This window comes from Dermacentor andersoni, chromosome 5 (assembly GCF_023375885.2).
Source record: "Dermacentor andersoni chromosome 5, qqDerAnde1_hic_scaffold, whole genome shotgun sequence".
NCBI lineage: Eukaryota > Metazoa > Arthropoda > Arachnida > Ixodida > Ixodidae > Dermacentor > Dermacentor andersoni.
The window spans coordinates 9,256,275-9,273,356 of NC_092818.1; positions in this window are offsets into that span (position 1 = coordinate 9,256,275).

The window sequence follows — 17,082 nt, forward strand, 5'->3', positions numbered from 1 at the left end:
TTCCTGATTCTATTTGCAATTACCTTAGTAAACACTTTGTCTACCATAATACCATAATATCTTTAGGTAAATCGTTGATAAAAATCAAAAACAGCAGTAGGCCCAAGACACTACCTTGGGGAACTCCAGAAATAACGTTAGTAAATGTAGATTTTTTAGTGTTAACTTGAACGTACTGCTTGCGATTGAAGAAATCGGAGGAAAACAATTGCGTTATGTTTGGGTTTTTAAAGATATCATTTCTTTTTAACAACAGTTTAGTATGAGACACCTTATTGAACGCTCTCGCGAGATCCAAAAATATTATATCAACGTGACCCCGGAAGTTTATTTCAGAGGCGAGATCACGAACAAGCTCAACGAGCAGAGTAATCGTGGATAGGCCTTTCCAAAATCCATGTTGCTGAGGGTATATTATGTTGAGAACATCTAGATATGCCAAAAGATGCTTGGAGACAACATGCTCCAGAAGCTTGGAACAAGTATTTGTAGGTGAAATGGGACGGAATTTTTTGCAGTCATTAGTACTGCCACCTTTATGTATCGGTATAATCTTAGCGTCCTTCAAAGCATTGGGAAGGCAACCACTGGTTATTGAGAACTGAAAAATAATTGTTAAATACTTCGAAACCCAAACTGCGTACCCGTATAGAAATTCATTCGGTATTCCGTTAGGTCCTGTGCATTTCTTTTTATCGATTTTAAGGAGCAGGTTCAATAGCCCTTGTTCGCTAATCGCTCTTTCTTCTATGGCAGGTGTGTCAGAAGCCTCATTAAAAGTGAGTACTTGTCTATCATCGTGGGTGAACACTGGTGAAAAAAAAGCGTTATAACTTTCAGCACGTGCTTGTAGGTCTTCTTTATCGGCATTAAGACTGGTTTGTGCATTTGGGTTCACGTATGTCCAGAATTTTTCTGGTGCTTCGCGTAAGAATTTCTCGAACTTAACATTATAAAATTACCTTTGGATATTTTAACAAGACGCCTCAATTCCGTGCTCATAATGTGAATGGTTATCTTCCCCTCAGGGCAAGGATTCTTTCAGTGTGCTTTACGTTTCCGTTTCAGTTGCCTTTTGCCATGGATCACTTCACGTGTTACACAAGGATTTTTGTTTGCTATCTTTTTTTGGCGTGTTGGAATAAACATTGGAATGCATTCATTGACCTCCGTACAGTGACTATCCGTACCTGCATTCGATTGTTGCAGGAGAACAAATGTATTGAAGGAGTTTTCAAACATTTCTAAAGCAGAGAAGTCATCGGCAGCCTCAAAATTCAAAACTGTCTTTTTGTAATCACTATGCAACTTGGCGGGCGCCATATCTGAGGAAAATATAGCCATCTTATGATATTGACACGTGTACTTATCTTTATCGGGCGACCACGTTTCGCCGCCTAACAAATGTTATCGCTCAGCGCGCGACGCGCCCGCATGTATCCGAAGTTTCTGGAAAGTTATCGATGCTTCTATCCGCTGTCTGTTGTCGCCGAACCTTGTGTTATCTGATTTCATCGCCTAACGCGAATGGTGTAGAACTTTGTGGAAGGCACGCCGGTCTCAACGATTAGTCTGGAACATTCGACGACTGCTGTATAAAAGCCGACGCGCTTAACCCGCCGATCAGATTTTCGACGATCGCCGACCATGTTCGCCGCTATCGTTGTGCTATAAGTGTAGCCTGTCTTTGTGGGCACAGGTTCGCCCAATAAAAGTTAGTTTTGTCTTTCACAGTATTGCTACTGTGTTCTTCAACGTCACGACCACGTGACATCTGGTGGAGGGGCGGGGTATACATCTTTCTTTGTGATCTTGTTCAGTCGACGATAATCGACGCAGAAACGTAAGGTTCCGTCCTTTTTCTTCACCAGGACAACAGGGGATGCCCATGGGCTTTTTGACGGCTGGATGATGTCGTCGCGCAGCATTTCGTCGACTTGTTCTCTTATAGCTTCACGTTCTCGCGTCGAAACTCGGTAAGGGCTCTGCCGGAGTGGTCGAGCGCACTCCTCGGTGATTATGCGATGCTTGGCGACTGGTGTTTGTCGAATCCTGGATGACGCCAAAAAGCAGCCTTTGTATCGTCGGAGCAGCCTTCTGAGCTGCTGTTGCTTAATTACGGGGAGACTTGGATTAATGTCGTAGTCTGGCTCGGGAACCATGGTCGTCGGGGTAGATGCGGCGGAATCCGGAGGACAAACGCATTACTGGTTTTCAGGAAACTTCGGATACATGCGGGCGCGTCCCGCGCTGTGCGATAACATTTGTTAGGCGGCGAAACGTGGTCGCCCGATAAAGATAAGTACACGTGTCAATATGATATACCCTCAATTACATCACAAGTTTAAACGTTTGCTTCCAGGGGCGATGATACAAATACAAGGTCGAGAGTAGAGGAAGCAACCTTAAAAACACGTGTGCAATCGAATCTTAACCCATACCGCCTCAATAGCATCAGGACCTGGTAAAATTTGAAACCATATGCTCTTTTAATCATAACTGCTACCCCGCCTCCTCTCCCATCTCGATCTTTCCTTATTAAAATGTAACCTGGCGGTGTAACTTCTACATCATGTACATCACTGTGCAGCCATGTCTCGGTGATTGCCAATATGTCAGGATTATGATCCAGGGTTAAACTTTCAAATAAATGAATTTTATTCAACACGCTTCGAGCATTTAAGTTTATTATCTTAATGTCAACTTTTTTGGGTGTTACAGGTCAGCGGTGGTTGGGCGTAGCAGATGCTTTGCACCTGACTTTTTCTTTGAAATTTTCATTCCAGGTGTACAGAGCATTGATCACCAGCACTTTGTCATAAACCAGTCTTACTTTCACTCCTGGCCATACCTGGCCCTTGCGCCATTAAACATCAAATATTCTTACTTTCACTCCTTTCTTTATTTCTTTCTTCTAGAGGTGAGATCCACAAGTTTCTCGGTATCTCAGTAACTCCTTTAGACTAGTCCTCACTAATGTTAATGTGAGGGCCCTTTAGCTTGAAACAATTCTTCAATATTTTTACTTTGTACCGATAATCTGAAACTCTAATGACTACAGGGCGATCCTTGCCAGCAAATTTCTTTCCCAGTTCATGTATCCTTTCATAGAACACAGTTTTTGATTAAGAATAGACCCCAATATGTTGCCATTTATTTATCTCAGTAGGTCGTCATCATTCTCGGGGCCTTCCTATTTTACTCCTCTAATAATAATGTAATTTCGTCTCCAGCGGTTTTCTAAGTCGTCAACCTGCCTACACAGAGCGCTCACTTCAATATCGCTCCTATCAATTGCATTCTGAAGTTTTTGCAGCCTACCATCCACTTTATTTATGCACTCTAATTTCTTCTCAATGGTTAATGCTCTGTTCTGTACTTGAATCATAGTGGACTCAGATGAGGCCTGTTTTTCTTGCATTTGCGAAACTTTAGACAGGATTGTTTTTTGCGTTTCTAATAGTTCCTGAAACATTGAATCCTTAATAGGTCTAGGGTTTACCTCGACATCTCCTGACAATGAAAACCAACAGCCCTGCTAGCGCAAAACAGTCACTTATACAGTTTATAATAGTGTGTAAACACGGCAACACAACTAAGCAAGTATCGTCACTATGATAACCAAATTTCCAGTCACCAACCTTCCACAAGTAGGGGGTACATTAGGTGGCATCGTCACGGCTTGGTTGCCGTGTACTCTGCCGCTCGAAGCAATAGACGTCCCTTCTATAGGCACTGGCGTGGCGCTGGCGGGGTGGATTGATGACATCGTCATGCCACGTAGTTGTGCGCAGTAGAGATGGTGCTCGTCATGCAGGAGCGGTAATACCGGCTTATTGAAGATATCGCCAGCATCGATGCCCGTGCTGAGCTTGAGCGATGTAGCAACGGTGTGACGTAGGTGTTCAAACTGGTCCGTGCAAAACGCCAAAGAGCCGGTCGACAAAGCAAGGCATCCTGTCAAAACCTGCACAAGTAGGGGTACATTAGGTGGCATGGTCACGGCTTGGTTGCCGTGTCCACATGACAGATCTAATGGTAAATGGCCAAGAGTGTAGGGTACTCAGGGACTCCACGGACGTCGTCCATCCAGAGTATGTGAAAAGTGAAGACTGCGTGTCCGAATGCGCGTGGATAAGGCAGGCCGCGAGCGAAGACTCAGTGTGCCTACCTTTGGCAAAGAAACAGACAGAGAGGCCTGTCGGATATATCGAGACAGTGTCTGAAGTCTCCAGTGGGCTACCGGGAAGTTACCTTTACCTTTTCGCAAACACCTCCGAGTTGCTACTAAAAAAAGGGGGGTACATATTCGCTGAAGCCCAGGTCATGGCCTTGACGAGAACCCAAGCACGCGAACGAGCTCAGCAGCTGCGTTACGGCGAGGAACGAAGTACAATAACGAAGGAGGAAACAACTAGCTCCGGACACGTAGGAAAATCAGAGGAGAAAATCTTTCCGATTTTCCCGAAAGAAAATCAGAACAAGGGTCCCGCCGAGAAGCCACCATTGAAAAAAAGAAACAGCACAGGAAAAGAAAACAGGTTCCGGGGGTCCGCGTTCGCATCGATCACGCACAGCTATGAACGCACACTATAGAAACGCTACGGGTGGCACAACAAAATGACTCGGTGGTCGCGGTTCTGAACAGCGGAACAAATGAGGGTGTGTCATCGAAAAACGCTTCTTTCGAAGTGAGAAACGGTGTCCTATACCGTGAGTACAGTGTCTAGAATAGGGAAGTGTGCGTGCCGCGCCGCCGGCTCTGAAGCCCTTCCGCGATGCGTCGGAAAGAGAGGTCCAGGTGGCGCTGGCCGCCACTTACACGTCCGCGCTGCGATGTCGTCTGCTCACCGCGCAGTAAATAGACCCGAGTTTGCTGACCTGCCTTTGAATTCCGGTGCTTTCTTTCTGCGCTAACTTTGTGTGCTGCCGATGTGCATGAAGGCTTTTGTAAACCGATCTTTTTTTTTTCGCCGTGAATTTCGTTGCTGCAGATTGCTCTCGGATCTCGCGCTTCTTTTGCATGCTTTTTTAGCATGCTGATACAGTACGGATTCCAGGAGCCCCAAGCGCATTCGCTAGCGCAATGAAATTTGTGGCGTTTAGTTCAAATGAGGATGCGGTGCCGCTATCAAAAGTGACGCACTTTGCGAAGGTCTCGGCGCACGAGAAAGAAATGTCGGCAAGTTCTCTTCGGACCGAGCGAGCTGTTGCAATACGATCTAGGGGCAGTTGAATATTTACTTGAATGGCCATCTCACTGTTTTTAATCTACAATCGAAAAACGAATTTTTGCTACAAAAAACCTTTATTCGACAAATAAGCGACACTAAAACATTGAACAAATTACAAAAATGCAGCGAGCACTCTGAATATTCTTTTTTGTTTCAGTTAGGTCAAACATATTCAACTCTAATTTTAAAGGGGTGGCTTTCTACATTATCAAGGACACAAATGAGAACACGTCATACGTCCAACATAAGCTTTTGCCATTCAAGTGGTTCTCCTTAATTTCAGGTGTTTCCTTCTTTCGCTTGCTGACAGCCTATCTTTATTCAGGGACTTTGTGAAAAAATGTAGCCTAGTCAGAAGGAGGAACTTCATTATGTTGTTGGTAAGTTCTTCCTGGTGTGCCTGACACCCAACACGGGCCACATTCATCATGATGTGTGAGTGAGTGAGTGAAAAACTTTATCAGCTCTAGATTCGCTGGTCTTCTGCGGTCTTCAGATGGAACCGTCCATCTTTTAGCACAACGGTCGGTTGCCCTTAGTCCAGGGCTCCGCTGGATGCTGCTGCCAGTTGTGCTCGCCGAATCAGACCTTCTTGGTCGACCTGGCGATCGCTGGAGAGCACTCCCTCCCATGATGTGAAGAATTTCCATCATGCTGTCTCGCTGAAGTTTGTGCCAGCTAAACCACATCGTGAATACATGTTCTAATGCTTCCACAAATGCAAGCAGCTGGACTGAAGGATACAGAAGGCCTCCTTGATCACAAAATGCTGTAAATTAGGAGAGACCCCTATGTGCATCTTCAGCAGATGTTAACAGCTGATTGAAACATTCACGACACTTTGTAGCCATCACCTTCTTTCGAGCCACATATCCAGCCAAGTAATATGTTATGTCTGGCGTCGCTCGTCTTCTGTGTGTAGACATGGTCACCAAGATCAGACTTATCGAGGGCACTTGAAGCCTTGTCGTGTCTCCCCTTGTCAATTAAAGTGTCCACATGGTTGGTGGCTTCATCCGCTCTAACTAAGGAAGTTAGAGCACCTCCGGCACAGTTCCCCGTGTGCAGTGCTTCAACCAACTTATAAAAACTTAGGCACTTTAGTGCTGTTAGGAACTGCGATGACGTTGGGTGATTGTTGCAGCCGGAGAACTGTCGAATTATTCCGAATAACTTTTCAATAGGGTCTTGGCTGAGACGTGAGGTTAGTAAGTATTTATATCCGACGCATTCAGTCAGATATCCAAGAAGTTGCAGCGTACCTTTGAGTGTTACTCTAAGGCCTTCAGCTGTGCTTTGCGACAGAAAGCCTGCCTTTGTGGGCCCTGTGCTGGCTTCCCACCTATTTATGTATTCCAGGGCATTTCGCAGCACTGCTTCCTCTTCGGAGTTCTTTCTCAGTGCTGCTGAGGACACTCTTGACGTCATGACAGAAATCAGTTTCTGCATGAAGGAGATAAACTGTTCTGTTAGTTCTCTGTATGCGCAAGACTTTTAAATTTACTCTTTGTACAAAAAAAGGCCACGCAGGCCTTTGGTGCTGAAGAGATGAAAAGCATAATTGACCTTCATCTTCCCAAAATTATTTGGATTCAAGTGTACATGAGTTATCTTGGGCATCGCTTTAAGTCTCGTAGCACACTTGTCCAATTGATAGGCAACTTTGATTGGCCGCACGTCAACGTGACCATCTGGCGTTTTGTATCCAGATTTTATGAAGCCATTCCTCACACAGTTGACCAAATGCTGAAAGTCTGACAGAAAGAAAAGGCGTCTGCCATCTCCAGTATGGTTTTGTACTGATGGTGTGACAGCTGCTCCCGTACCATGTATACCAAACTGATGCCACATCGCAAGGTTCCAGAATGCCCCATCGCAGGTGACATAATGAACTTTAAGCCCTGCTTTTTCTGACAATACAACCGCTTCCAAAATAATCTTGGACAAGAAATGAGGCTTCACGTTCCCTCTAGACGCAAAAAACGGCTAATATTTGGTGCCAGGACCCGGACAAAGTCTGAAACATTACAACCATACCATGGTCACACGGCACGGTGTTTTCGTTGTCAGGAGGGAACACACTGAGGTCCACAAAGCCATCAATTTTCCCAGTGCCTTGTGCCACTCCAAAGTATCCGGCGAGTTTGATCTCATCTATTATAAGACCGCCATGGCGCTGAAACTCATCCATATTTTCGGTTTTCTTTGCTATTCCTGAGAGAACAGTGGAGTTAAAACCGAAGGTGCTCTCATATTTCTTTATAAACTTTCTGAGACAAGTGCGGCTGGGAAGTGTAAGAATTTTTTCCCTGCGTACATGTTCATACAACCTTGGGCTCTTAATACGCATAATGACACATTCAAGAACCCCCTCAGAGCTGTAGCGCAAGCCGTTTGGCGATTTACGGTTGGCAGCTTCAAAACATTGAAGGATGGCAGCTTTCTGTTTTAGAGGAAGGTTATCGATCTTTCTCAGAAGTGCCGCTTCCTCAATCTTCTTATTTTCCTCTTTCTTTTGCGAAATTACCTCATGTAACGCTTTCACTTTGGCCTTCAAGCGCCGCACTGCTTGAGTTTTCTCTTTGACCTTTCTAGAAGCATTTGTTTCTGACTTAGTTTTCTTTCTCCGGCATCTTTGATTGATCAGGATCCTCCGGAGATATTTGCAGACTTCACACCGCTCAAGTGAGGTTCCTGTGCACTTCATGTTGTAAAATCTCCCATTACACACTGTCAAATTAGAGCTGGAACACGCGAATCGGAACTCTTCAAGAAATCCTGCCCCTGAACATACATGCATACTATCAACGGCCTGGAGAATCGAAGGTGGGTCGCCAGGCTTGTCTATGACGAGTTTAAGTCCGCGCACAAACACATCATGCGCCACCGTGTCGTCTGTTACAGTAAACAACACAAGCTTCTCGGTGCACAGGACACTCATGTCAGGTCCGGGTGCGCACACACTGTACGCGACCTACAATGGTGCACCACTGAACACGTGCTTTCCCCAGCTGTCTGACGGAAGAGCAATGTCCTTGTGAATGAACAGAATTCGAGGCTCAGGAGCAGCCGTAGCAGGCTCATCCGACTCCTCACCTGGGCTGCGGCACCTTGCACATCCGTTGTCGCTTTTCATGAATAGGTGGGCACTCCCTCTCCTTAGGATTTCTTTTACTGGGAGCGGGTTTTGACAGGTAAGAAGGCACATTCAGAAAAATAGTCGGAAGAGCGCCAGGCCGAAGGACAGGCCTCGTTCTCTCAAGGCGCACAGTTTTGCCTTCAATGGTATGCTCGAAGTCACGAGACACGAACTGTATGTCAAAGTGAAGCTCGAAGACAGCTGCGTTGCGCTTAAGAGGCCTGACTGCTCTTGGAATATTGCGCTGCCATTGCTGAAATACGTCCTCTTCTTTAGGCACACCAAACAACGACAACTTCTCCTTGCATGATTTGTACCCGCTTTTGCAGCCGGGTACAAAACAATGACTTTGTTGTTGGCTCATCGTTTATGTTCAAGGCAGAATTTTCACGAAAAGAATGCATAGAGCCCGCACCACGCACGCAGTCGATGATACAAGCATGCGTTTCATGCGGTGACCTGACGTTTAAGCAGGCGAGCACGCCACCTAGCGGCAGCATCGCCAAACGGCTTCAGCGCTTCCCATACGCGCCGCTTGGGGGTAATCCCACTTCAAGTTTTCTAGGCACTGTGCCGTAAGTACCAAGATAGGTGAGGGCAGTCTTACGATCAACTGGTGCTGCCGGCTCCTTGCTGAGCTTGCTGAGCCTTTGTCATGACCACTCGTGGGCAGGACACCTAGCTATAAATAAGACGAAGAAAAGACTGCTGCAGGAATTTTATTGGCCGGGTTGTTTCAGAGAAGCGCAGGATTTCGTCCGCACTTGTGAGACTTTTTAGAGAACAGTCAAGTCTAACGACGAATGTAAAGCCCCCATGGTAAAGGTGCCCATTATTTCCGGGCCCTTCCGCAGAGTTGCGGATTTAGTGGGACCGCTGCCAAAAACAAACGTGGGAAACAGATACATTTTCACCTTATTGTGCCCGGCCACAAAGTTTCCTGAGGCGGTTCTCTTAAAGGAGGCAACTTCGGCCGAGGTAGCGGATGCTCTGTTTTCCATATTTTGACGCCTCGCTTTCCCGGCAGAAATACAACCAGACCACAAAACATTTTTCACAAGCACACTCACGATAACGTTTCTCGAGAAATGTGGCGTTAGAATTTTGCATAGCTCAGTCTTTCATCCTCAGAGCGACAGCGTAGAGAGATATTCTGTATTAAAGTGGAAAGTTGGACGAGTGGTATACATTGATAGTGGTAACAGCGCGAACAAAACGCGAAACGGAGTCCTAACGAAGTGAGGACACTGTTTAGTTGTGAGTCCGCGCTCGTCCTGTCTCCTTTCTCTCCATCGTCGTTTTGTTCGCGCTTTTACCATTATGAGCGTAGAGAGATGCCATTCCGTCCTCAAGAAAGTTTTGAGAGCGGTTTGCCATGAGAGGAAGCGTGACTGGTACTGTTGCCTACCGGGCATACTCTTGGCGTAGCGCAGGGTGCCACACGAAGGAACAGGGTTTGCCCCCGGCAGAGATGGTATGTGGCCGAAATCGTCGACGTTCCCTGAGGTTAGTTCGCGAGCTATGGGAGGACGATCGGGTGCCCACAAGTGTGGTGGAGTACGTGCTGAACCTGATCAAAAGGTTACATGAGTCTCGTGAGATTGTGAAGTGTAACCTAGAGGCAGCGCAGGACGCTTCAAAGCGATATGACGACAGAAATTCGAGGAAGCGATCATTTGACACTGGCGACAAAGTGATGATCTTGAGGCCAAATCGCCAAAATAAACTGGTAGTCCACTGGGATGGACCCGCCGAAGTTACTGATCGCATTTCAGAGGTGAATTTCACCGTGAAGTTACCTGGACGTAGACGTGATGAACGGGTTTATCATGTAAATTAACGAAACCCTCCTTGGAGCGAACAGCTATTGTTAGCATGGCTGTGAATGTTTCAGGGGATGTTCCTCTAAAGTTACCTAGCTTTTACGGGAAAATGAACCCTAGTGTAAAGAAGTAATAAGGAAGTCTGTTAAAAGGGAGGAGCTACGAAATGAGAAAGTGGAAGATTTCAGGAGCCTTATTCGGGAATATGTGGATTGTTTTGGGGATGAGCTAGGAAGGGCTTGTTTGATAAAACATGACCTCGAACTAACAATTGAGGTTCCTTTTAAGTCTGAAGCGCACCGCCTATCCCCGAGGCAGCTAGACATAATGAAGGTACAAGTAAAAAGGATGCTTCGCCAGGGGCGATCAAGGAAGCACATAGTGAATATTTCTCTCCGCTGATGCTAGTTGGAATACCCGGGAAAGAACCATGGCCATTTCTGGATTATCGAAAGTTAAATGCCTTCACGAGAGACCAAATCTACCCCTTCCCGAATATAAAGGAGAGGGCAGAACTCGTAAGCAGGGCTGCATTTATTTCAATCCTAGACTTAGTGAGAGGATATTGGCGGGTGCCCTTAACAGAACGAACTAGTTGCTACGCGACGTTTGTAACACCTTTCGGGGTTTACCAGCCAGTTACCATGAGCTATGGCTTGAAGAACGCGCCATTCTGTTTAATTTCGAGGCTTATGGCTCAAGTGCTTGAATGACTAGAAGAATTCGCGCTGTTTATCTGGATCACGTGGCCGTGTTTTCGAATGATTGGGAATCTCACTTGCAACATACTCGAACGGTGCTTGAAAGAATCCAACGGGCGGGCTTGACAATCAAAGCCGAGAAGTGTCAGTTCGACCAGGGTCGTGTCACTTATTTGGGGCACGAAATAGGACACGGGAAGCGGGAACCTATGAAAGCCAAAGTGGCGGCCATAGTTAACTCTCCGAGGCCCGTAACAAAAAAAAAAAGATCTGCAGTCATTTCAGGGAATCGCTGGTTGTTAGCAGCACTATATTCCAAATTATTCGGAGCTTGCCAGTACGCTAACTCACAGCCTCCGAAAGCGATCGAGAATCGGAAGGGGTCATATGGAGCGACGATAGGGAAGCGACTTTCCAGAATCTGAAGAAAGCTTTGTCTTGACGGCCTGTACTTGTCTCGAGAGACTTTCGCAGATAATTATTTGTCCAATGTGATGCCAGCAACCGTTGTCTATAGGTGCCGTCCTTTCCCAACTAAATGAACACGGAGAAGAGCATCCTGTGCTGTGCCGCAGTCGAAAACTGACACCGCGAGAAGAGGCGTTTAGCACCTCGGAGAAAAAGTGTTTCCGCATGTATGCCATGGGCCATTCAAAAACTAGGATGCTATAGTCAAGGCACTAAATTCACTGTCGAGAGCGACCATTGCCCTCTTGCATGGCTGAAGCAAATGTCAATAAAGCACGGGAGACTACTGAGATGGAGTCTCATCTGGCAGGAATAAAACTTCGAGGTCAAGTATATTAAAGGGAGCCAGAATAAGAATGCAGACGGTCTGAACCGGGAATAAACAATGAACTCGGAGTAAATTTTTCAGGAACGTATTTTGTACATATTGCTAGTCATCTTATTGAGTGAGGCTCTCTATTTCTCCCTTGTTGAGAGCAGACCACAATTAGGAAAGAGAGACCGAGAGAGGGGTAAAACATTGTAAACATCGTCCGGTAGGCGTGTCGCTCGGGCACTCCGACGTGTGTGTGCGTGCGTGCGTGTGTGCGTCCGTGCGTGCGTGCGTGCGTGCGTGCGTGCGCACACACAGGGAGGTGGACACAACGAAACAAGGGCTGAGCCTCGAGCTGCCGCGTGACATCAGCGATCGCAACTAGAACGATCCCCGAGGCCACGACCGAGCATCGACACTTCGGGCAACCTGACACCTGGTCCCCTTCAGGTCGAATCTCTTGGCGGCGGAGGTGTTCGTTACGTCTCAACACCACAAATGCGTTAATTGGACGTTTGCCCCGAACCAAACCACCACCAATCCATCAAAGCCTATCCAGAGGTCAACGCAGCATGGATATGGTGTCTAGGGGAGGTGTGATGACCGCGGCTCCCTTCCCATAGAGAGGCGTGATCCCTTTGTGCGTGACTGCCGCACAATACAGAGCACGCACAATACAGAGCGCTGCCGCCCGGGCCGCCGGCCGCATTTATTTATTTATTTATTTATTTATTTATTTATTTATTTATTTATGATACCCTCAGGGCCAAAGGCATTACAGAGGGGAGTGGTGTTAATGTACAAGCAAAACGTACAAGAAAAATACAATATTCGCTCATTATACAATGTTAGCTATATCATTGGAAAAATTACGTAAAATATTAGCACAATAACATGAAAAAAAAAACCTTATTTATACATAGTTGGCTAGAAGATTTCGGAAGTGATGGTTATGGATGATAGATACAGCATCAGAAGGAAGGTGATTCCAATCGCGACTAGTCCTGGGCAAAAAGGAGTGAAAGAAATGTTTAGTGTTGCAAATGTCAATACCAACTTCGTGGCTGTGATCGATGCGATGGGATCGGTAGTGAGGCCTAGAGATAAATTGGTCGCGCAAAACAGGATGATAGTACAACTTATGAAAAAGAGTTAGTCTGGAAATTTGGCGGCGCGCAGACAGGGATGGGAGAGCAAGATTAGACTTCATGGCAGTAATACTAACAGTTCTATTGTAGTTGCACAAAATAAACCTAACGGAGTTATTTTGAACAAGTTCTAGTGCCGTTACAAGCTTGTCCTGACTTGGATCCCATATCGAGCATGCGTATTCCAGCTTGGAACGTATTAGTGTTTTATACAGCAATAGTTTAAGTGACGATGGCGCTCTAAGAAAGTTACGACGTAGGTAACCTAACATCCGGTTTGCGTTGCTAACTATATGTTCAATATGAATGTTCCAGGTTAAGTTAGTGGTAATGTGAATGCCAAGGTATTTGTACGAGATGACTGATTCTAATTGAACATTGTTAAGGTAAAAAGGAGATATGGAGGTCTTAGTGCGGGAAATGTGCATTGTTTTACATTTGCTAGTGTTAAGTTCCATGAGCCACGTTTTGGACCAAGTAGCAACCGCATCTAGATCGGACTGTAAGTGGGTAGTGTCATTAACAGTTCTTATTTCACGAAAGATAACACAGTCGTCAGCAAATAAAAGAACGTTAGATTTTAAGAGAGGCGCCAAGTCATTGATATAGATAAGAAACAAAAGCGGTCCAAGAACCGATCCCTGCGGAACGCCTGAAGAAACGTGACTAAAAGCCGTGCAGCACTGATTCGCGACAACAAACTGTGAACGATGTGTAAGAAAAAATTCAATCCATTTTAACAAACCAGTGTCTAAATTTAGTTGATTTAGTTTATGAAGCAGTAATCTATGTGATACCTTGTCAAACGCTTTTGAAAAATCTAAGAATAAGCAAACGGCATGAGATGATCGATCTAAGATTTGGTGCAACGCGTGAGTAAAGCACATAAGTTGCATTTCACATGAACATGTTTTGCGAAAGCCGTGTTGAGTCGCGCTAAAAAATGAGTTTGATTCCAGAAAGTTAACCAAGTTAGTGTAGATTACGTGTTCTAGTATTTTACAACAGTTACTGGTGAGAGAAATAGGGCGATAATTACAAGGAAGGTTGTTATTGCCTGATTTCAAGATTGGAATCACCTTTCCTATTTTCCATTTTTCGGGGAGCGTACCCGTGTCCAAGGATTGTTGGAATATTTTTGTTAATATAATAGAGCAGTAGGTACTGGTGTTTTTCAAAAATTTGGTGTTAATACCATCGAAGCCGGGAGAGGACGAGTTGTTTAACCCGTAGATAAGCTTAGCGACACCAGATACGTCGATTCGTACTGAAGGCATAGCTACGTAGTTGAACGCTTGTGTCAGGGGTAATTCATTTGAGGAAGCAGAGGAAAAATTCTGTACAAATGTTTGATTAAGAAGGGTCGCACAAAGATTGTTGGGTACGGGTTCGTCAGACGAATCATGTAAGGTGATAGTGTCGTGTGGTGGAGGGTTAATGGTGCGCCAAAATTTCTTTACGTTAGAGGCTAGCATCGATGGAAGCACAGTAGATAAATAGTTTTCTCTGGCGTCTCTAATGGCTGCAAGATAAGCGTCAGATGCAGCCTTGTGCGCATCCCAACGTAAATTAGAAGGTGAGAGCCTGGCTGCGCGATAAAGACGTTTTTTCTTGTAGGATAGCCGTTTTAAATGAATGTTATACCATGGTGCCTGCGAATAGGTGGTGATGACTCGCTTTGGAATGTGTTTTCTTATTAGTTCGTGCGCTTTAGTTTCGAATGCGTCCCAATTAGCGTGCACCTAATTATTGTCGAAGTTATGCAAGATGTCTATGAATGCATGGAGTTCAGTATTGATTGCGTCAAAGTTTGCTCTGTTGTAGTCAAAAATAGTTTTGCGTTGTTTTGAGCGTTTTGGCGCGGCTGTTTCGATGTGAAAGTTTAGCAGTAGGTGGTCACTAATTCCAGGATAGCAAGTAACATCAGAGAGAAGATCAGGGGTAGTTGTTAGAACTAAGTCAAGTGTGTGGGGTGCAGTAGCGGATAATCTGGTTGGTTCAGAAACAGTTTGGGTTAACGAAAATGCAGAACATATATCCGAAAATTCTTGTGATTCGGTTGAGTACGGAGTTTAAGTAGGAGGGTTCGTATTCCATATTATATCAGGGAAGTTGAAATCCCCTAAAAGTATGACGGGTGACGTGGGAAACCGAGTGTAAATCGTGTTAAGGACGTCATGCAGTTCATTTAAAAAACAGGAAGCGGAAGAAGGGGGTCTATAGCACTCGCCAAAAATGAGTTTACGATGGTCAATTTTTACTGATGCCCAGACGATTTCGAGGTATGTGCTAACTGATATGCTCGATGAAGGAATATCATTTAAATTCGCAAGTAGTGCCCCCACCTCGAGACGTAGTGCGGTCGCATCGGTATATGTTAAAATGTGAGGCTTCATGTAAGATTTCACAATCTTGTACGTCAGGAAAGAGCCAAGTTTCCGTAAGAGCAACAATGTGCGCAGAGCAGGAATCTATCGCCGATGACAACGAATCATGTTTGTTGACGACGCTGCGTGCATTGGTGTACATGATAGACAGATTTGCGAATGGCCGTCCAGCACCCCTCTCGCCTTCCTAGGGCATAGCATTTGCAGTGTTAGTGACGGGCTCATGCCGCTCAGTGCGTTCATTGGTTTTAATTTCTTCGTTGCTATCCGTCAATGTGTTGTAAGTGTAGCGTTTCTTATTAACAATGACCTTATTGTAGCTGAGTAGAAAGGATGGGGAACCAGGAAGGTTTTTGGCGAATTCGGTTACTTCTTTTCGTATGACACGGGTGGCGGGCGAGAAATCTTCAGATACTGTTACATTTTTTGATTTCAACAGCTTGCGTGCGGAAAGTAGCTGTTCCTTGGTTTTAAAGTTCACAAGCTTCACAATAACGGGACGGCATTTGTTCGGTGATAGAGTGCCCAGACGATGCGCACGTTCAATTGAACCAGCTGGAAATGAATGTACGACTTTACGTAGTACTTCAATTAATTTTGTTTCCGTTTCTTGCCATGTTTCCTTCGCATCAGGCAAACCATAAAATATTAGTTTATTTCTTCGTGACCGATCTTCCATTTCGTCAACACGTGACTGCAAGAGGTTGTCCTGTACAGCCAGCAAGTCAGTAGTTGACTGTATATGTGTAATTTGTGCACCAAGGTCGTCTATTGTACAGGATTTCTTTTCCAGGGCGTCAAGTCTCGTTTGCACATCGGATACTTTGGCTTCAATATTTTTTTTTTGTCCAGATTTAATGCTTTTTATGTCGGCTGCTAGTTCGGCTTGGAATTTTGTGCTCTGTAATGAACGTGTGTGAACATCCTTTAGCAAACGAAAAAGGGCACCCATTTGTTCAGCGGGGTTGTCTGGTAAAGATTCGATATCAAGAAGTGCATCGGATCTAGTGGTGGGCCCAGGGTTAGATTCAATATCCCCGCAGCACAATAACAGTAACGCCATAGAAAAGCACTCCGACAAGGTTTCGCGCAAGACGTGTGGGCATGGGAACAGCAACAAACAACGATTGTCGCTTTTTTCGCATACAGGGAAAAGTAGGTACACACCTGCATGGCGAAAGTTTGACGATTAGGAGCGGTGCCGAAGGCGCTGCTCCCATGCCCACTGAAGGAAACGCTGGCGAGCCGGCTGCTTAAATCGTCCCCAGTGATTGATGCAGTTGTCCAGTGCGCTGTTGGGCAGTAGACGAGTTGTACAATTGCAGGTCCATCATAGTCAACCGCGCAGCAGGTCGACGCAGCTGACATTTCGTCCGGCCGGCCAATCCAAGGGACCGTCATTGACAGCGGGGTGAAAAAGCTTGAGCAGTCACTGACCACAGCCGATAACCATGGCACGAAGAGCACCTGAATGACCTGCATGGCGAAAGTTTGACGATTAGGAGCGGTGCCGAAGGCGCTGCTCCCATGCCCGCGGAGACGGCGGAGAGAAGGCAACGAGTCCGGCTCGGCAGCGCCTGGGCAGCGGATTTTCACGGCTTGTTTTGCTGCAGATTGTGCGTGTGCGGCTTATTTATGACTGCTGTGGGCTGACGAAGATGCCTTCAACTTCAAAGAAAAAAACTCAGAGTTGGTGCTTCGTGCCAGGGTGCGATTCCGGTTACAAATCTTGTTCGGAAAAAGTGTCCCTTTTCCGTACGCCGACTTGCCAAGAACTGTTCTTGAAGTGGGCGCGTGCCATTCCAAGAGCCGACAAACCGCTGCAGGAGAATTCAGCTGTTTGTGCAAAGCACTTCGACTCAAGGTAAG